Raw genomic sequence first — 21,398 nt, 5'->3', positions numbered from 1 at the left:
AGGAGGTGGAATCGGATGGTGTTTGGGATACTTCCTTCGATGTTTGGATTTCTTAAGGTCAGCCACCAGCTGAAGGCCAGTGACCTCTAGACACACACTCTGCCCCTTTTCCCTGAGATTTAAAATTCACCAGTCCAGGTTCCTGATGTCAGTTTGTACGGTACTCTTCGGCGTATCAAGGAAGCATAAGTTTGAGGTGGAGAGGATTTTGGTCTGGGGTCCATCCATAAATGTCGGGACTTTCTGCAAGCAGATCACAGCCAAGTGCCAGGGGCCCCAGGGCACATCCTTTGGCCATTTTCCCTGGGAAAGAAAACTCACCAGTCCAGGTTGCTGATGTCAGTTAGTAGGGCTCCCTTGGGTCTATCAGGGCAGCACAAGTATGAAATGGGGACAACTTCAGTCTGCGATCCATCCTTCGATATAAGGAGTATTTGCATTCAGGCACGAGCCCAGTGCCAGGGGCCCCTGGGCACAACCTTTGGCCATTTTCCCGGGGAAAGAAAACTCACCCGTCCAGGTTGCTGATGTCAGTTTGTAGGGCTTCCTTGGGTCTATCTGGGAAGCAGAAATTTGAGGAGGGGACAACTTCGGTCTGCGATCCATCCTTCGATATAAGGATTATTTGCATTCAGGCCCCAGCCCAGTGCCAGGGGCCCCTGGGCACATCCTGTGGCCATTTTCCCTGGGAAAGAAAACTCACCAGTCCAGGTTGCTGATGTCAGTTTGTAGGGCTCCCTTGGGTCTATCAGGGCAGCAAAACTTTGAGGAGGGGACAACTTTGGTCTGGGGTCCATCCTTCGATATAAGGATTTTTTGCAGTCAGGGCCCACCCCAGTGCCAGGGGCCCCTGGGCACATCCTGTGGCCATTTTCCCTGGGAAAGAAAACTCACCAGTCCAGGTTGCTGATGTCACTTTTTAGGGCTCCCTTGGGTCTATCTGGGCAGCACAACTTTGAGGAGGCGACAACTTCGGTCTGGGGTCCATCCTTCGTTATAATGATTTTTTGCATTCAGGCCCCACCCCAGTGCCAGGGGCCCCTGGGCACATGCTTTGGCCATTTTCCCTGGGAAAGAAAACTCACCAGTCCAGGTTGCTGATGTCAGTTTGTAGGGCTCCCTTGGGTCTATCAGGGCAGCACAACTTTGAGGAGGGGACAACTTCGTTCTGGGGTCCATCCTTCGATATAAGGATTTCTTGCAGTCAGGGCCCACCCCAGTGCCAGGGACCCCTGGGCACATCCTTTGGCCATTTTCCCTGGGAAAGAAAACTCACCAGTCCAGGTTGCTGATGTCAGTTTGTAGGGCTCCCTTGGGTCTATCAGGGCAGCACAACTATGAGGAGGGGACAACTTCGGTCTGGGGTCCATCCTTCGATATAAGGATTTTTTGCAGGCAGGCCCCACCCCAGTGCCAGGGGCCCCTGGGCACATGCTTTGGCCATTTTCCCTGGGAAAGAAAACTCACCAGTCCAGGTTGCTGATGTCAGTTTGTAGGGCTCCATTGGGTCTATCAGGGCAGCACAACTTTGAGGAGGGGACAACTTCGGTCTGGGGTCCATCCTTCGATATAAGGATTCTTTGCAGTCAGGCCCCAGCCCGCGGTCAGGGGCCCCTGGGCACATGCTTTGGCCATTTTCCCTGGGAAAGAAAACTCACCAGTCCAGGTTGCTGATGTCAGTTTGTAGGGCTCCCCTGGGTCTTTCTGGGAAGCAGAAAGATCATGAGGGGACAACTTTGGTCTGGGGTCCATCCTTCGATATAAGGATTATTTGCATTCAGGCCCCACCCCAGTGCCAGGGGCCCCTGGGCACATGCTTTGGCCATTTTCTCTGGGAAAGAAAACTCACCAGTCCAGGTTGCCGATGTCAGTTTGTAGGGCTCCCTTGGGTCTCTCAGGGCAGCACAAGTATGAAATGGGGACAACTTCAGTCTGCGATCCATCCTTCGATATAAGGATTTTTCGCAGGCAGGCCCCAGCCCGGGGTCAGGGGCCCCTGGGCACATCCTTTGGCCATTTTCCCTGGGAAAGAAAACTCACCAGTCCAGGTTGCTGATGTCAGTTAGTAGGGCTCCCTTGGGTCTCTCAGGGCAGCACAAGTATGAAATGGGGACAACTTCAGTCTGCGATCCATCCTTCGATATAAGGATTATTTGCATTCAGGCACGAGCCCAGTGCCAGGGGCCCCTGGGCACAACCTTTGGCCATTTTCCCTGGGAAAGAAAACTCACCAGTCCAGGTTGCTAAGGTCAGTTTGTAGGGCTTCCTTGGGTCTATCTGGGAAGCAGAAATTTGAGGAGGGGACAACTTCGGTCTGCGATCCATCCTTCGATATAAGGATTATATGCATTCAGGCCCCAGCCCAGTGCCAGGGGCCCCTGGGCACATCCTGTGGCCATTTTCCCTGGGAAAGAAAACTCACCAGTCCAGGTTGCTGATGTCAGTTTGTAGGGCTCCATTGGGTCTATCAGGGCAGCACAACTTTGAGGAGGGGACAACTTCGGTCTGCGATCCATTCTTCGATATAAGGATTCTTCGCAGTCAGGCCCCAGCCCGGGGTCAGGGGCCCCTGGGCACATCCTTTGGCCATTTTCCCTGGGAAAGAAAACTCACCAGTCCAGGTTGCTGATGTCTATTTGTAGGGCTCCCTTGGGTCTATCAGGGCAGCAAAACTTTGAGGAGGGGACAACTTTGGTCTGCGATCCATCCTTCGATATAAGGATTTTTTGCATTCAGGCCCCACCCCAGTGCCAGGGGCCCCTGGGCACATGCTTTGGCCATTTTCCCTGGGAAAGAAAACTCACCAGTCCAGGTTGCTGATGTCAGTTTGTAGGGCTCCCTTGGGTCTATCAGGGCAGCACAACTTTGAGGAGGGGACAACTTCGGTCTGGGTTCCATGCTTCGATATAAGGATTTTTTGCATTCAGGCCCCAGCCCAGTGCCAGGGGCCCCTGGGCACATCCTTTGGCCATTTTCCCTGGGAAAGAAAACTCACCAGTCCAGGTTGCTGATGTCAGTATGTAGGGCTCCCTTGGGTCTATCTGGGAAGCAGAAATTTGAGGTGGGGACAACTTTGGTCTGCGATCCATCCTTCGATATAGGGATTCTTTGCAGTCAGGCCCCAGCCCAGGGCCAGGGGCCCCTAGGCACATCCTTTGGCCATTTTCCCTGGGAAAGAAAATTCACCAGTCCAGGTTGCTGATGTCAGTTTGTAGGGCTCCCTTGAGTCTATCAGGGCAGCACAAGTATGAGATGGGGACAACTTCAGTCTGCGATCCATTCTTCGATATAAGGAGTATTTGCATTCAGGTCCCAGCCCAGTGCCAGGGGCCCCTGGGCACATCCTTTGGCCATTTTCCCTGGGAAAGAAAACTCACCAGTCCAGGTTGCTGATGTCAGTTTGTAGGGCTCCCTTGGGTCTATCAGGGCAGCACAACTTTGAGGAGGGGACAACTTCGGTCTGCGATCCATTCTTCGATATAAGGATTCTTCGCAGTCAGGCCCCAGCCTGGGGTCAGGGGCCCCTGGGCACATCCTTTGGCCATTTTCCCTGGGAAAGAAAACTCACCAGTCCAGGTTGCTGATGTCAGTTTGTAGGGCTCCCTTGGGTCTATCAGGGCAGCAGAAATTTGAGGAGGGGACAACTTTGGTCTGGGGTCGATCCTTCGATATAAGATAATTTGCAGTCAGGCCCGAGCCCAGTGCCAGGGGCCCCTGGGCACATCCTTTGGCCATTTTCCCTGGGAAAGAAAACTCACCAGTCCAGGTTGCTGATGTCAGTTTGTAGGGCTCCCTTGGGTCTATATGGGGAGCAGAAATTTGAGGAGGGGACAATTTCGGTCTGTGATCCATTCTTCGATATAAGGATTCTTTGCAGTCAGGCCCCAGCCCAGTGCCTGGGGCCCCTGGGCACATCCTTTGGCCATTTTCCCTGGGAGAGAAAATTCACCAGTCCAGGTTGCTGATGTCAGTTTGTAGGGCTCCCTAGGGTCTATCAGGGCAGCACAACTTTGAGGTGGGGACAACTTTGGTCTGCGAACCATCCTTCGATATAGGGATTCTTTGCAGTCAGGCTTCAGCCCAGTGCCACGGGCCACGGGGCACATCCTTTGGCCATTTTCCCTGGGAAAGAAAATTCACCAGTCCAGGTTGCTGATGTCAGTTTGTAGGGCTCCCTTGGGTCTATCTGGGAAGCAGAAAATTCAGGTGGGGACAACTTTGGTCTGCGATCCATCCTTCGATATAGGGATTATTTGCAGTCAGGCCCCAGCCCAGGGCCAGGGGCCCCTAGGCACATCCTTTGGTCATTTTCCCAGGGAATGAAAATTCACCAGTCCAGGTTGCTGATGTCAGTTTGTAGGGCTCCCTTGGGTCTATCAGGGCAGCACAAGTATGAGATGGGGACAACTTCAGTCTGCGATCCATCCTTCGATATAAGGATTATTTGCATTCAGGCCCCAGCCCAGTGCCAGGGGCCCCTGGGCACATCCTTTGGCCATTTTCCCTGGGAAAGAAAAGTCACCAGTCCAGGTTGCTGATGTCAGTTTGTAGGGCTCCCTTGGGTCTATCAGGGCAGCACAAGTATGGGATGGGGACAACTTCAGTCTGCGGTCCATTCTTCGATATAAGGAATATTTACATTCAGGCCCCAGCCCAGTGCCAGGGGCCCCTGGGCACATCCTTTGGCCATTTTCCCTGGGAAAGAAAACTCACCAGTCCAGGTTGCCGATGTCAGTTTGTAGGGCTCCCTTGGGTCTATCAGGGCAGCACAACTATGAGGAGGGCACAACTTCAGTCTGGGGTCCATCCTTCGATATAAGGATTCTTCGCAGGCAGGCCCCAGCCTGGGGTCAGGGGCCCCTGGGCACATGCTTTGGCCATTTTCCCTGGGAAAGAAAACTCACCAGTCCAGGTTGCTGATGTCAGTTTGTAGGGCTCCCTTGGGTCTCTCAGGGCAGCACAAGTATGCAATGGGGACAACTTCAGTCTGCGATCCATCCTTCGATATAAGGATTATTTGCATTCAGGCACGAGCCCAGTGCCAGGGGCCCCTGGGCACAACCTTTGGCCATTTTCCCGGGGAAAGAAAACTCACCAGTCCAGGTTACAAATGTCAGTTTTTAGGGCTTCCTTGGGTCTATCTGGGAAGCAGAAATTTGAGGAGGGGACAACTTCGGTCTGCGATCCATCCTTCGATATAAGGATTATATGCATTCAGGCCCCAGCCCAGTGCCAGGGGCCCCTGGGCACATCCTGTGGCCATTTTCCCTGGGAAAGAAAACTCACCAGTCCAGGTTGCTGATGTCAGTTTGTAGGGCTCCATTGGGTCTATCAGGGCAGCACAACTTTGAGGAGGGGACAACTTCGGTCTGCGATCCATTCTTCGATATAAGGATTCTTCGCAGTCAGGCCCCAGCCCGGGGTCAGGGGCCCCTGGGCACATCCTTTGGCCATTTTCCCTGGGAAAGAAAACTCACCAGTCCAGGTTGCTGATGTCTATTTGTAGGGCTCCCTTGGGTCTATCAGGGCAGCAAAACTTTGAGGAGGGGACAACTTTGGTCTGCGATCCATCCTTCGATATAAGGATTTTTTGCATTCAGGCCCCACCCCAGTGCCAGGGGCCCCTGGGCACATCCTTTGGCCATTTTCCCTGGGAAAGAAAACTCACCAGTCCAGGTTGCTGATGTCAGTTTGTAGGGCTCCCTTGGGTCTATCAGGGCAGCACAACTTTGAGGAGGGGACAACTTCGGTCTGGGGTCCATCCTTCGTTATAATGATTTTTTGCATTCAGGTCCCAGCCCAGTGCCAGGGGCCCCTGGGCACATGCTTTGGCCATTTTCCCTGGGAAAGAAAACTCACCAGTCCAGGTTGCTGATGTCAGTTTGTAGGGCTCCCTTGGGTCTATCAGGGCAGCACAACTTTGAGGAGGGGACAACTTCGTTCTGGGGTCCATCCTTCGATATAAGGGTTTTTTGCATTCAGGCCCCAGCCCAGTGCCAGGGGCCCCTAGGCACATGCTTTGGCCATTTTCCCTGGGAAAGAAAACTCACCAGTCCAGGTTGCTGATGTCTATTTGTAGGGCTCCCTTGGGTCTATCAGGGCAGCACAACTATGAGGAGGGCACAACTTCAGTCTGGGGTCCATCCTTCGATATAAGGATTCTTCGCAGGCAGGCCCCAGCCTGGGGTCAGGGGCCCCTGGGCACATGCTTTGGCCATTTTCCCTGGGAAAGAAAACTCACCAGTCCAGGTTGCTGATGTCAGTTTGTAGGGCTCCCTTGGGTCTCTCAGGGCAGCACAAGTATGCAATGGGGACAACTTCAGTCTGCGATCCATCCTTCGATATAAGGATTATTTGCATTCAGGCACGAGCCCAGTGCCAGGGGCCCCTGGGCACAACCTTTGGCCATTTTCCCGGGGAAAGAAAACTCACCAGTCCAGGTTACAAATGTCAGTTTTTAGGGCTTCCTTGGGTCTATCTGGGAAGCAGAAATTTGAGGAGGGGACAACTTCGGTCTGCGATCCATCCTTCGATATAAGGATTATATGCATTCAGGCCCCAGCCCAGTGCCAGGGGCCCCTGGGCACATCCTGTGGCCATTTTCCCTGGGAAAGAAAACTCACCAGTCCAGGTTGCTGATGTCAGTTTGTAGGGCTCCATTGGGTCTATCAGGGCAGCACAACTTTGAGGAGGGGACAACTTCGGTCTGCGATCCATTCTTCGATATAAGGATTCTTCGCAGTCAGGCCCCAGCCCGGGGTCAGGGGCCCCTGGGCACATCCTTTGGCCATTTTCCCTGGGAAAGAAAACTCACCAGTCCAGGTTGCTGATGTCTATTTGTAGGGCTCCCTTGGGTCTATCAGGGCAGCAAAACTTTGAGGAGGGGACAACTTTGGTCTGCGATCCATCCTTCGATATAAGGATTTTTTGCATTCAGGCCCCACCCCAGTGCCAGGGGCCCCTGGGCACATCCTTTGGCCATTTTCCCTGGGAAAGAAAACTCACCAGTCCAGGTTGCTGATGTCAGTTTGTAGGGCTCCCTTGGGTCTATCAGGGCAGCACAACTTTGAGGAGGGGACAACTTCGGTCTGGGGTCCATCCTTCGTTATAATGATTTTTTGCATTCAGGCCCCAGCCCAGTGCCAGGGGCCCCTGGGCACATGCTTTGGCCATTTTCCCTGGGAAAGAAAACTCACCAGTCCAGGTTGCTGATGTCAGTTTGTAGGGCTCCCTTGGGTCTATCAGGGCAGCACAACTTTGAGGAGGGGACAACTTCGTTCTGGGGTCCATCCTTCGATATAAGGGTTTTTTGCATTCAGGCCCCAGCCCAGTGCCAGGGGCCCCTAGGCACATGCTTTGGCCATTTTCCCTGGGAAAGAAAACTCACCAGTCCAGGTTGCTGATGTCTATTTGTAGGGCTCCCTTGGGTCTATCTGGGAAGCAGAAAATTCAGGTGGGGACAACTTTGGTCTGCGATCCATCCTTCGATATAGGGATTATTTGCAGTCAGGCCCCAGCCCAGGGCCAGGGGCCCCTAGGCACATCCTTTGGTCATTTTCCCAGGGAATGAAAATTCACCAGTCCAGGTTGCTGATGTCAGTTTGTAGGGCTCCCTTGGGTCTATCAGGGCAGCACAAGTATGAGATGGGGACAACTTCAGTCTGCGATCCATCCTTCGATATAAGGATTATTTGCATTCAGGCCCCAGCCCAGTGCCAGGGGCCCCTGGGCACATCCTTTGGCCATTTTCCCTGGGAAAGAAAAGTCACCAGTCCAGGTTGCTGATGTCAGTTTGTAGGGCTCCCTTGGGTCTATCAGGGCAGCACAAGTATGGGATGGGGACAACTTCAGTCTGCGGTCCATTCTTCGATATAAGGAATATTTACATTCAGGCCCCAGCCCAGTGCCAGGGGCCCCTGGGCACATCCTTTGGCCATTTTCCCTGGGAAAGAAAACTCACCAGTCCAGGTTGCTGATGTCAGTTTGTAGGGCTCCCTTGGGTCTTTCTGGGAAGCAGAAATTTGAGGAGGGGACAATTTTGGTCTGGGGTCCATCCTTCGATATAAGGATTATTTGCATTCAGGCCCCAGCCCAGTGCCAGGGGCCCCTGGGCACATCCTTTGGCCATTTTCCCTGGGAAAGAAAACTCACCAGTCCAGGTTGCCGATGTCAGTTTGTAGGGCTCCCTTGGGTCTATCAGGGCAGCACAACTATGAGGAGGGCACAACTTCAGTCTGGGGTCCATCCTTCGATATAAGGATTCTTCGCAGGCAGGCCCCAGCCCGGGGTCAGGGGCCCCTGGGCACATGCTTTGGCCATTTTCCCTGGGAAAGAAAACTCACCAGTCCAGGTTGCTGATGTCAGTTTGTAGGGCTCCCTTGGGTCTATCAGGGCAGCACAAGTATGAAATGGGGACAACTTCAGTCTGCGATCCATCCTTCGATATAAGGATTATTTGCATTCAGGCACGAGCCCAGTGCCAGGGGCCCCTGGGCACAACCTTTGGCCATTTTCCCTGGGAAAGAAAACTCACCAGTCCAGGTTGCTGATGTCAGTTAGTAGGGCTCCCTTGGGTCTATCTGGGAAGCAGAAATTTGAGGAGGGGACAACTTCGGTCTGCGATCCATCCTTCGATATAAGGATTATATGCATTCAGGCCCCAGCCCAGTGCCAGGGGCCCCTGGGCACATCCTGTGGCCATTTTCCCTGGGAAAGAAAACTCACCAGTCCAGGTTGCTGATGTCAGTTTGTAGGGCTCCATTGGGTCTATCAGGGCAGCACAACTTTGAGGAGGGGACAACTTCGGTCTGCGATCCATTCTTTGATATAAGGATTCTTCGCAGTCAGGCCCCAGCCCGGGGTCAGGGGCCCCTGGGCACATCCTTTGGCCATTTTCCCTGGGAAAGAAAACTCACCAGTCCAGGTTGCTGATGTCTATTTGTAGGGCTCCCTTGGGTCTATCAGGGCAGCAAAACTTTGAGGAGGGGACAACTTTGGTCTGCGATCCATCCTTCGATATAAGGATTTTTTGCATTCAGGCCCCACCCCAGTGCCAGGGGCCCCTGGGCACATCCTTTGGCCATTTTCCCTGGGAAAGAAAACTCACCAGTCCAGGTTGCTGATGTCAGTTTGTAGGGCTCCCTTGGGTCTATCAGGGCAGCACAACTTTGAGGAGGGGACAACTTCGGTCTGGGGTCCATCCTTCGTTATAATGATTTTTTGCATTCAGGCCCCACCCCAGTGCCAGGGGCCCCTGGGCACATGCTTTGGCCATTTTCCCTGGGAAACAAAACTCACCAGTCCAGGTTGCTGATGTCAGTTTGTAGGGCTCCCTTGGGTCTATCAGGGCAGCACAACTTTGAGGAGGGGACAACTTCGGTCTGGGGTCCATCCTTCGATATAAGGATTTTTTGCATTCAGGTCCCAGCCCAGTGCCAGGGGCCCCTAGGCACATGCTTTGGCCATTTTCCCTGGGAAAGAAAACTCACCAGTCCAGGTTGCTGATGTCAGTTTGTAGGGCTCCCTTGGGTCTATCAGGGCAGCACAACTTTGAGGAGGGGACAACTTCGGTCTGCGATCCATTCTTCGATATAAGGATTCTTCGCAGTCAGGCCCCAGCCTGGGGTCAGGGGCCCCTGGGCACATCCTTTGGCCATTTTCCCTGGGAAAGATAACTCACCAGTCCAGGTTGCTGATGTCAGTTTGTAGGGCTCCCTTGGGTCTATCAGGGCAGCAGAACTTTGAGGAGGGGACAACTTTGGTCTGGGGTCCATCCTTCGATATAAGATACTTTGCAGTCAGGCCCGAGCCCAGTGCCAGGGGCCCCTGGGCACATCCTTTGGCCATTTTCCCTGGGAAAGAAAACTCACCAGTCCAGGTTGCTGATGTCAGTTTGTAGGGCTCCCTTGGGTCTATATGGGGAGCAGAAATTTGAGGAGGGGACAATTTCGGTCTGTGATCCATACTTCGATATAAGGATTCTTCGCAGTCAGGCCCCAGCCCAGTGCCAGGGGCCCCTGGGCACATCCTTTGGCCATTTTCCCTGGGAAAGAAAATTCACCTGGCCAGGTGGCTGATGTCAGTTTGTAGGGCTCCCTTGGGTCTATCTGGGCAGCAGAAATTTGAGGAGCGGACAATTTTGGTCTGCGATCCATCCTTCGATATAAGGATTCTTTGCTGTCAGGTCCCAGCCCTGCTCTTGGGGCTCCTGGGCACATCCTTTGGACATTTTCCCTGGGAAAGAAAACTCACCAGTCCAGGTTGCTAATGTCAGTTTGTAGGGCTCCCTTGGGTCTATCAGGGCAGCACAACTTTGAGGAGGGGACAACTTCAGTCTGGGGTCCATCCTTCGATATAAGGATTATTTGCATTCCGGTTCCAGCCCAGTGCCAGGGGCCCCTGGCCACGTCCTTTGGCCATTTTCCCTGGGAAAGAAAACTCGCCAGTCCAGGTTGCTGATGTCAGTTTTTAGGGCTCCCTTGGATCCATCAGGGCAGCACAACTATGAGGAGGGGACAACTTCGGTCTGGGGTCCATCCTTCGATATAAGGATTCTTTGCATTCAGGTCCGAGCCCAGTGCCTGGGGCCCCTGGGCACATCCTTTGGCCATTTTCCCTGGGAAAGAAAATTCACCAGTCCAGGTTGCTGATGTCAGTTTGTAGGGCTCCCTTGGGTCTATCAGGGCAGGACAACTTTGAGGAGGGGACAACTTCGGTCTGGGTTCCATGCTTCGATATAAGGATTATTTGCATTCAGGCCCCAGCCCAAGGACAGGGGCCCCTGGGCACAATCTTTGGCCATTTTCCCTGGGAAAGAAAACTCACCAGTCCAGGTTGCTGATGTCAGTTTGTAGGGCTCCCTTCGGTCTATCTGGGCAGCACATGTATGAGATGGGGACAATTCAGTCTGCGATCCATTCTTCGATATAAGGATTATTTGCATTCAGGCCCCAGCCCAGTGCCAGGGGCCCCTGGGCACATTCTTTGGCCATTTTCCCTGGGAAAGAAAACTCACCAGTCCAGGTTGCTGATGTCAGTTTGTAGGGCTCCCTTGGGTCTTTCTGGGAAGCAGAAATTTGAGGAGGGGACAACTTTGGTCTGGGGTCCATCCTTCGATATAAGGATTATTTGCATTCAGGCCCCAGCCCAGTGCCAGGGGCCCCTGGGCACATCCTTTGGCCATTTTCCCTGGGAAAGAAAACTCACCAGTCCAGGTTGCCGATGTCAGTTTGTAGGGCTCCCTTGGGTCTATCAGGGCAGCACAACTATGAGGAGGGCACAACTTCAGTCTGGGGTCCATCCTTCGATATAAGGATTTTTTGCAGTCAGGGCCCAGCCCAGTGCCAGGGGCCCCTGGGCACATCCTTTGGCCATTTTCCCTGGGAAAGAAAACTCACCAGTCCAGGTTGCTGATGTCACTTTGTAGGGCTCCCTTGGGTCTATCTGGGCAGCACAACTTTGAGGAGGCGACAACTTCGGTCTGGGGTCCATCCTTCGATATAAGGATTTCTTGCATTCAGGCCCCAGCCCAGGGCCAGGGGCCCCTGGGCACATCCTTTGGCCATTTTCCCTGGGAAAGAAAATTCACCAGTCCAGGTTGCTGATGTCAGTTTGTAGGGCTCCCTTGAGTCTATCAGGGCAGCACAAGTATGAGATGGGGACAACTTCAGTCTGCGATCCATTCTTCAATATAAGGAGTATTTGCATTCAGGTCCCAGCCCAGTGCCAGGGGCCCCTGGGCACATCCTTTGGCCATTTTCCCTGGGAAAGAAAACTCACCAGTCCAGGTTCCTGATGTCAGTTTGTAGGGCTCCCTTGGGTCTATCAGGGCAGCACAACTTTGAGGAGGGGACAACTTCGGTCTGTGATCCATTCTTCGATATAAGGATTCTTCGCAGTCAGGCCCCAGCCTGGGGTCAGGGGCCCCTGGGCACATCCTTTGGCCATTTTCCCTGGGATAGAAAACTCACCAGTCCAGGTTGCTGATGTCAGTTTGTAGGGCTCCCTTGGGTCTATCAGGGCAGGACAACTTTGAGGAGGGGACAACTTCGGTCTGGGTTCCATGCTTCGATATAAGGATTATTTGCATTCAGGCCCCAGCCCAAGGACAGGGTCCCCTGGGCACAATCTTTGGCCATTTTCCCTGGGAAAGAAAACTCACCAGTCCAGGTTGCTGATGTCAGTTTGTAGGGCTCCCTTCGGTCTATCTGGGAAGCAGAAATTTGAGGAGCGGACAATTTTGGTCTGCGATCCATCCTTCGATATAAGGATTCTTTGCTGTCAGGTCCCAGCCCTGCTCTTGGGGCTCCTGGGAACATCCTTTGGCCATTTTCCCTGGGAAAGAAAACTCACCAGTCCAGGTTGCTAATGTCAGTTTGTAGGGCTCCCTTGGGTCTATCAGGGCAGCACAACTTTGAGGAGGGGACAATTCAGTCTGCGATCCATTCTTCGATATAAGGAATATTTGCATTCAGGCCCCAGCCCAGTGCCAGGGGCCCCTGGGCACATTCTTTGGCCATTTTCCCTGGGAAAGAAAACTCACCAGTCCAGGTTGCTGATGTCAGTTTGTAGGGCTCCCTTGGGTCTTTCTGGGAAGCAGAAATTTGAGGAGGGGACAACTTTGGTCTGGGGTCCATCCTTCGATATAAGGATTATTTGCATTCAGGCCCCAGCCCAGTGCCAGGGGCCCCTGGGCACATCCTTTGGCCATTTTCCCTGGGAAAGAAAACTCACCAGTCCAGGTTGCCGATGTCAGTTTGTAGGGCTCCCTTGGGTCTATCAGGGCAGCACAACTATGAGGAGGGCACAACTTCAGTCTGGGGTCCATCCTTCGATATAAGGATTCTTCGCAGTCAGGCCCCAGCCCGGGGTCAGGGGCCCCTGGGCACATCCTTTGGCCATTTTCCCTGGGAAAGAAAACTCACCAGTCCAGGTTCCTGATGTCAGTTTGTAGGGCTCCCTTGGGTCTCTCAGGGCAGCACAAGTATGGAATGGGGACAACTTCAGTCTGCGATCCATCCTTCGATATAAGGATTATTTGCATTCAGGCACGAGCCCAGTGCCAGGGGCCCCTGGGCACAACCTTTGGCCATTTTCCTGGGGAAAGAAAACTCACCAGTCCAGGTTGCTGATGTCAGTTTGTAGGGCTCCCTTGGGTCTATCTGGGAAGCAGAAATTTGAGGAGGGGACAACTTCGGTCTGCGATCCATCCTTCGATATAAGGATTATTTGCATTCAGGCCCCAGCCCAGTGCCAGGGGCCCCTGGGCACATCCTGTGGCCATTTTCCCTGGGAAAGAAAACTCACCAGTCCAGGTTGCTGATGTCAGTTTGTAGGGCTCCCTTGGGTCTATCAGGGCAGCAAAACTTTGAGGAGGGGACAACTTCGGTCTGCGATCCATTCTTCGATATAAGGATTCTTCGCAGTCAGGCCCCAGCCCGGGGTCAGGGGCCCCTGGGCACATCCTTTGGCCATTTTCCCTGGGAAAGAAAACTCACCAGTCCAGGTTGCTGATGTCTATTTGTAGGGCTCCCTTGGGTCTATCAGGGCAGCAAAACTTTGAGGAGGGGACAACTTTGGTCTGGGGTCCATCCTTCGATATAAGGATTTTTTGCAGTCAGGGCCCACCCCAGTGCCAGGGGCCCCTGGGCACATCCTTTGGCCATTTTCCCTGGGAAAGAAAACTCACCAGTCCAGGTTGCTGATGTCACTTTGTAGGGCTCCCTTGGGTCTATCTGGGCAGCACAACTTTGAGGAGGCGACAACTTCGGTCTGGGGTCCATCCTTCGTTATAATGATTTTTTGCATTCAGGCCCCACCCCAGTGCCAGGGGCCCCTGGGCACATGCTTTGGCCATTTTCCCTGGGAAAGAAAACTCACCAGTCCAGGTTGCTGATGTCAGTTTGTAGGGCTCCCTTGGGTCTATCTGGGCAGCACAACTTTGAGGAGGGGACAACTTCGGTCTGGGGTCCATCCTTCGATATAAGGATTTCTTGCAGTCAGGGCCCACCCCAGTGCCAGGGACCCCTGGGCACATGCTTTGGCCATTTTCCCTGGGAAAGAAAACTCACCAGTCCAGGTTGCTGATGTCAGTTTGTAGGGCTCCATTGGGTCTATCAGGGCAGCACAACTTTGAGGAGGGGACAACTTCGGTCTGGGATCCATCCTTCGATATAAGGATTCTTTGCAGTCAGGCCCCAGCCCGCGGTCAGGGGCCCCTGGGCACAACCTTTGGCCATTTTCCCTGGGAAAGAAAACTCACCAGTCCAGGTTGCTGATGTCAGTTTGTAGGGCTCCCTTGGGTCTATCAGGGCAGCACAACTTTGAGGAGGGGACAACTTCGGTCTGTGATCCATCCTTCGATATAAGGATACTACGCAGTCAGGTCCCAGCCCAGTGCCAGAAGCCTCTTAGCAAATTCTTGGCCATTTCCCTGGGAAGGAAAAATCACCAGTCCAGGTTGCTGATGTCAGTTCGAAGGGCTCCCATAAGACTGGCTGTGCGGCACAAGTTTGAGCTTTCTCCCGGCGAGACAGAATGGCTAAGCTTTTCGCTATGATGCAGTCTAGTGCAGACGCACACTACGGCTCTCGGCTGCTGTCCTTAGCGAAGCGCCGGTGGCCGGCGTCTTTCGGCTGAAGCAGCGCTTCGGAGCGTAGGGCTGCCGCTCCGCTGTTGTGTGCGCGAAGCAGCCGCTTCTCCTGCTCCGGGAGCCGGACAGAGCGCTAGCTTGTACGGGGGCGAAGAACGAAGCCGAAGACCACCGGGCTTCTGCGCACACCCGAAGGACTGCTAGAGGACCGTGGTGGCCGCTCGCCTGCCTCTTCAATTCCCTTCTAGCATCCTTATGGAAGGTGTTCCAGGACAAATTCCCTGAGTTTTGAATTCCTCCTGATGCAGCCCCTCGTGGGAAACTCGTGCTCGTCCTCTGAGTCTCCGACATGCAGAGACCTCGATGGCAACTGCAGAAATGAAGGGCTGCGTTGAGTTGTCGAGAAGCAAGAACATAGCCAGCGCCTTGTGTTTGGGAGTCAGCAGCTGCTGGACTTTTGCGATTGCTTTCACTGTGCACTGAATGCCAGGACGGCATGTGCACGTTAAAACAACGAGCTGGGCAAGAGTAATCGAAAGATCACGGCCGTCAGAAAGCAGCTTATATATTGCCCTGGGAAGAGTACTGTTTTTGGAGTGTGCAGTTAAATCGTGTTTCTGGACAAGGGAGGCATAAGTGCGCTGCGCTGCTATGCTTTCTCCCTGCGAGACACACTGCCAAAGCTTTTCGCTATGATGCAGTCTAGTGCAGACGCACACTACGGCTCTCGGCTGCTGTCCGAAGCGAAGCGCCGGTGGCCGGCGTCTTTCGGCTGAAGCAGCGCTTCGGAGCGTAGGGCTGCCGCTCCGCTGTTGTGTGCGCGAAGCAGCCGATTCTCCTGCTCCGGGAGCCGGACAGAGCGGTAGTTTGTACGGGGGCGAAGAACGTTGCCGCAGGGAGACGACATTGTGTGCACAGCCTTGCGACTGCTAGAGGACGGTGGCTAAAGCTACCTGCCTTTTCAATGCACTGCTGGCATGCTTTATTGAAGGTGTTCCGAGACAACTTTCCTGGGTTTTGACTTCGTCCTGATGCAGCCCCTCTTGGGAAATTGGTGCTCGTCCCAGAAGGCTCGAGATGCAGAAAACTCGATGGCAGCTGCAGAAATGAAGGACTCTGTTGAAGTGTGGAGAAGCAAGAACATAGCCAGCGCCTTGTGTTTGGGAGTCAGCAGCTGCTGGACTTTTGCGATTGCTTTCACTGTGCACTGAATGCCAGGACGGCATGTGCACGTTACAACAACGAGCTGGGCAAGAGTAATCGAAAGATCACGGCCGTCAGAAAGCAGCTTATATATTGCCCTGGGAAGAGTACTGTTTTTGGAGTGTGCAGTAAAATCGTGTTTCTGGACAAGGGAGGCATAAGTGCGCTGCGCTCCTAAGGTATCTCTCTGCGAGACACACTGCCAAAGCTTTTCGCTATGATGCAGTCTAGTTGCACACGCACACTACGGCTCTCCGGAGCTGTCCGAAGCCAAGCGCCGGTGGCCGGCGTCTTTCGGCTGAAGCAGCGCTTCGGAGCGTAGGGCTGCCGCTCCGCTGTTGTGTGCGCGAAGCAGCCGCTTCTCCTGCTCCGGGAGCCGGACAGAGCGGTAGCTTGCACGAGGGCGAAGAACGAAGCCGCAGAGCACCGGGCTTCTACGCGCACCCTAAGGACTGCTAGAGGACGGTGGTGGCCGCTCGCCTGCCCCTTCAATTCCCTTCTAGCATCCTTCTGGAAGGTGTTCCAGGACAAATTCCCTGAGTTTTGAATTCCTCCTGATGCAGCCCCTCGTGGGAAACTCGTGCTCGTCCTCTGAGTCTCCGACATGCAGAGACCTCGATGGCAACTGCAGAAATGAAGGGCTGCGTTGAGTCGTCGAGTAGCAAGAACATAGCCAGCGCCTTGTGTTTGGGAGTCAGCAGCTGCTGGACTTTTGCGATTGCTTTCACTGTGCACTGAATTCCAGGACGGCATGTGCACGTTACAACAACGAGCTGGGCAAGAGTAGGAAGGGGGCACGGGCATCAGAGAGCATCTGGCATATTGCCCTGGGAAGAGTACTGTTTTTGGAGTGTGCAGTAAAATCGTGTTTCTGGACAAGGGAGGCATAAGTGCGCTGCGCTCCTAAGCTATCTCCCTGCGAGACACACTGCCAAAGCTTTTCGCTATGATGCAGTCTAGTGCAGACCCACACTACGGCTCTCCGGAGCTGTCCGAAGCCAAGCGCCGGTGGCCGGCGTCTTTCGGCTGAAGCAGCGCTTCGGAGCGAAGGGCTGCCGCTCCGCTGTTGTGTGCGCGAAGCGGCCGCTTCTCCTGCTCCGGGAGCCGGACAGAGCGGTAGCTTGCACGAGGGCGAAGAACGTTGCCGCAGGCAGACGACATTGTGTGCACAGCCTTGCGACTGCTAGAGGACGGTGGCTAAAGCTCCCTGCCTTTTCAATGCACTGCTGGCATGCTTTATTGAAGGTCTTCCGAGACAACTTTCCTGGGTTTTGACTTCGTCCTGATGCAGCCCCTCTTGGGAAATTGGTGCTCGTCCCAGAAGGCTCGAGATGCAGAAAACTCGATGGCAGCTGCAGAAATGAAGGACTCTGTTGAAGTGTGGAGAAGCAAGAACATAGCCAGCGCCTTGTGTTTGGGAGTCAGCAGCTGCTGGACTTTTGCGATTGCTTTCACTGTGCTCTTAATGCCAGGAAGGCACGTGCACGCTGCAACAACCAGCTGGGCAATAGTGGGCAGAAGAGAACGGGCGTCAGACAGCAGCTTACATAGTACCATGGAAAGAGCAGTGTTTTTGGAGTGTGCAGCAAATCCGTGTTTCTGGACAAGGGAGGCATAAGTGCGCTGCGCTCCTAAGCTATCTCCCTGCGAGACACACTGCCAAAGCTTTTCGCTATGATGCAGTCTAGTGCAGACGCACACTACGGCTCTCCGGAGCTGTCCGAAGCCAAGCACCGGTGGCCGGCGTCTTTCGGCTGAAGCAGCGCTTCGGAGCGTAGGGCTGCCGCTCCGCTGTTGTGTGCGCGAAGCAGCCGCTTCTCCTGCTCCGGGAGCCGGACAGAGCGCTAGCTTGTACGGGGGCGAAGAACGAAGCCGAAGAGCACCGGGCTTTTGCGCACACCCGAAGGACTGCTAGAGGACCGTGGTGGCCGCTCGCCTGCCTCTTCAATTCCCTTCTAGCATCCTTATGGAAGGTGTTCCAGGACAATTTTCTGGAGTTTTGAATTCCTCCTGATGCAGCCCCTCGTGGGAAACTCGTGCTCGTCCTCTGAGTCTCCGACATGCAGAGACCTCGATGGCAACTGCAGAAATGAAGGGCTGCGTTGAGTTGTCGAGAAGCAAGAACATAGCCAGCGCCTTGTGTTTGGGAGTCAGCAGCTGCTGGACTTTTGCGATTGCTTTCACTGTGCACTGAATGCCAGGACGGCATGTGCACGTTACAACAACGAGCTGGGCAAGAGTAATCGAAAGATCACGGCCGTCAGAAAGCAGCTTATATATTGCCCTGGGAAGAGTACTGTTTTTGGAGTGTGCAGTAAAATCGTGTTTCTGGACAAGGGAGGCATAAGTGCGCTGCGCTCCTAAGCTATCTCCCTGCGAGACACACTGCCAAAGCTTTTCGCTAGGATGCAGTCTAGTGCATACCCACACTACGGCTCTCCGGAGCTGTCCGAAGCCAAGCGCCGGTGGCCGGCGTCTTTCGGCTGAAGCAGCGCTTCGGAGCGTAGGGCTGCCGCTCCGCTGTTGTGTGCGCGAAGCAGCCGCTTCTCCTGCTCCGGGAGCCGGACAGAGCGGTAGCTTGCACGAGGGCGAAGAACGTTGCCGCAGGGAGACAACATTGTGTGCACAGCCTTGCGACTGCTAGAGGACGGTGGCTAAAGCTACATGCCTTTTCAATGCACTGCTGGCATGCTTTATTGAAGGTCTTCCGAGACAACTTTCCTGGGTTTTGACTTCGTCCCGATGCAGCCCCTCTTGGGAAATTGGTGCTCGTCCCAGAAGGCTCGAGATGCAGAAAACTCGATGGCAGCTGCAGAAATGAAGGACTCTGTTGAAGTGTGGAGAAGCAAGAACATAGCCAGCGCCTTGTGTTTGGGAGTCAGCAGCTGCTGGACTTTTGCGATTGCTTTCACTGTGCACTGAATTCCAGGACGGCATGTGCACGTTACAACAACGAGCTGGGCAAGAGTAGGAAGGGGGCACGGGCATCAGAGAGCATCTGGCATATTGCCCTAGGAAGAGTACTGTTTTTGGAGTGTGCAGTAAAATCGTGTTTCTGGACAAGGGAGGCATAAGTGCGCTGCGCTCCTAAGCTATCTCCCTGCGAGACACACTGCCAAAGCTTTTCGCTATGATGCAGTCTAGTGCAGACCCACACTACGGCTCTCCGGAGCTGTCCGAAGCCAAGCGCCGGTGGCCGGCGTCTTTCGGCTGAAGCAGCGCTTCGGAGCGAAGGGCTGCCGCTCCGCTGTTGTGTGCGCGAAGCGGCCGCTTCTCCTGCTCCGGGAGCCGGACAGAGCGGTAGCTTGCACGAGGGCGAAGAACGTTGCCGCAGGGAGACGACATTGTGTGCACAGCCTTGCGACTGCTAGAGGACGGTGGCTAAAGCTCCCTGCCTTTTCAATGCACTGCTGGCATGCTTTATTGAAGGTCTTCCGAGACAACTTTCCTGGGTTTTGACTTCATCCTGATGCAGCCCCTCTTGGGAAATTGGTGCTCGTCCCAGAAGGCTCGAGATGCAGAAAACTCGATGGCAGCTGCAGAAATGAAGGACTCTGTTGAAGTGTGGAGAAGCAAGAACATAGCCAGCGCCTTGTGTTTGGGAGTCAGCAGCTGCTGGACTTTTGCGATTGCTTTCACTGTGCTCTTAATGCCAGGAAGGCACGTGCACGCTGCAACAACCAGCTGGGCAATAGTGGGCAGAAGAGAACGGGCGTCAGACAGCAGCTTACATAGTACCATGGAAAGAGCAGTGTTTTTGGAGTGTGCAGCAAATCCGTGTTTCTGGACAAGGGAGGCATAAGTGCGCTGCGCTCCTAAGCTATCTCCCTGCGAGACACACTGCCAAAGCTTTTCGCTATGATGCAGTCTAGTGCAGACGCACACTACGGCTCTCCGGAGCTGTCCGAAGCCAAGCGCCGGTGGCCGGCGTCTTTCGGCTGAAGCAGCGCTTCGGAGCGTAGGGCTGCCGCTCCGCTGTTGTGTGCGCGAAGCAGCCGCTTCTCCTGCTCCGGGAGCCGGACAGAGCGGTAGCTTGTACGGGGGCGAAGAACGAAGCCGAAGAGCACCGGGCTTTTGCGCACACCCGAAGGACTGCTAGAGGACCGTGGTGGCCGCTCGCCTGCCTCTTCAATTCCCTTCTAGCATCCTTATGGAATGTGTTCCAGGACAATTTTCTGGAGTTTTGAATTCCTCCTGATGCAGCCCCTCCTGGGAAACTCGTGCTCGTCCTCTGAGTCTCCGACATGCAGAGACCTCGATGGCAACTGCAGAAATGAAGGGCTGCGTTGAGTTGTCGAGAAGCAAGAACATAGCCAGCGCCTTGTGTTTGGGAGTCAGCAGCTGCTGGACTTTTGCGATTGCTTTCACTGTGCACTGAATTTCAGGACGGCATGTGCACGTTACAACAACGAGCTGGGCAAGAGTAATCGAAAGATCACTGCCGTCAGAAAGCAGCTTATATATTGCCCTGGGAAGAGTACTGTTTTTGGAGTGTGCAGTAAAATCGTGTTTCTGGACAAGGGAGGCATAAGTGCGCTGCGCTCCTAAGCTATCTCCCTGCGAGACACACTGCCAAAGCTTTTCGCTATGATGCAGTCTAGTGCAGACGCACACTACGGCTCTCCGGAGCTGTCCGAAGCCAAGCGCCGGTGGCCGGCGTCTTTCGGCTGAAGCAGCGCTTCGGAGCGTAGGGCTGCCGCTCCGCTGTTGTGTGCGCGAAGCAGCCGCTTCTCCTGCTCCGGGAGCCGGACAGAGCGGTAGCTTGCACGAGGGCGAAGAACGTTGCCGCAGGGAGACGACATTGTGTGCACAGCCTTGCGACTGCTAGAGGACGGTGGCTAAAGCTACCTGCCTTTTCAATGCACTGCTGGCATGCTTTATTGAAGGTCTTCCGAGACAACTTTCCTGGGTTTTGACTTCGTCCCGATGCAGCCCCTCTTGGGAAATTGGTGCTCGTCCCAGAAGGCTCGAGATGCAGAAAACTCGATGGCAGCTGCAGAAATGAAGGGCTCTGTTGAAGTGTGGAGAAGCAAGAACATAGCCAGCGCCTTGTGTTTGGGAGTCAGCAGCTGCTGGACTTTTGCGATTGCTTTCACTGTGCACTGAATGCCAGGACGGCATGTGCACGTTAAAACAACGAGCTGGGCAAGAGTAATCGAAAGATCACGGCTGTCAGAAAGCAGCTTATATATTGCCCTGGGAAGAGTACTGTTTTTGGAGTGTGCAGTAAAATCTTGTTTCTGGGCAAATGAGGCATAAGTGCGCTGCGCTCCTAAGCTATCTCTCTGCGAGACACACTGCCAAAGCTTTTCGCTATGATGCAGTCTAGTGCAGACGCACACTACGGCTCTCCGGAGCTGTCCGAAGCCAAGCGCCGGTGGCCGGCGTCTTTCGGCTGAAGCAGCGCTTCGGAGCGTAGGGCTGCCGCTCCGCTGTTGTCTGCGCGAAGCAGCCGCTTCTCCTGCTCCGGGAGCCGGACAGAGCGGTAGCTTGTACGGGGGCGAAGAACGAAGCCGCAGAGCACCGGGCTTCGCGCACACCTTAAGGACTGCTAGAGGACCGTGGTGGCCGCACGCCTGCCTCTTCAATTCCCTTCTAGCATCCT

The sequence above is a fragment of the Lonchura striata genome, chromosome 13 (genome assembly GCF_046129695.1).
Source record: "Lonchura striata isolate bLonStr1 chromosome 13, bLonStr1.mat, whole genome shotgun sequence".
Lineage (NCBI taxonomy): Eukaryota > Metazoa > Chordata > Aves > Passeriformes > Estrildidae > Lonchura > Lonchura striata.
Note: the sequence above shows the minus strand (reverse complement) of the source record.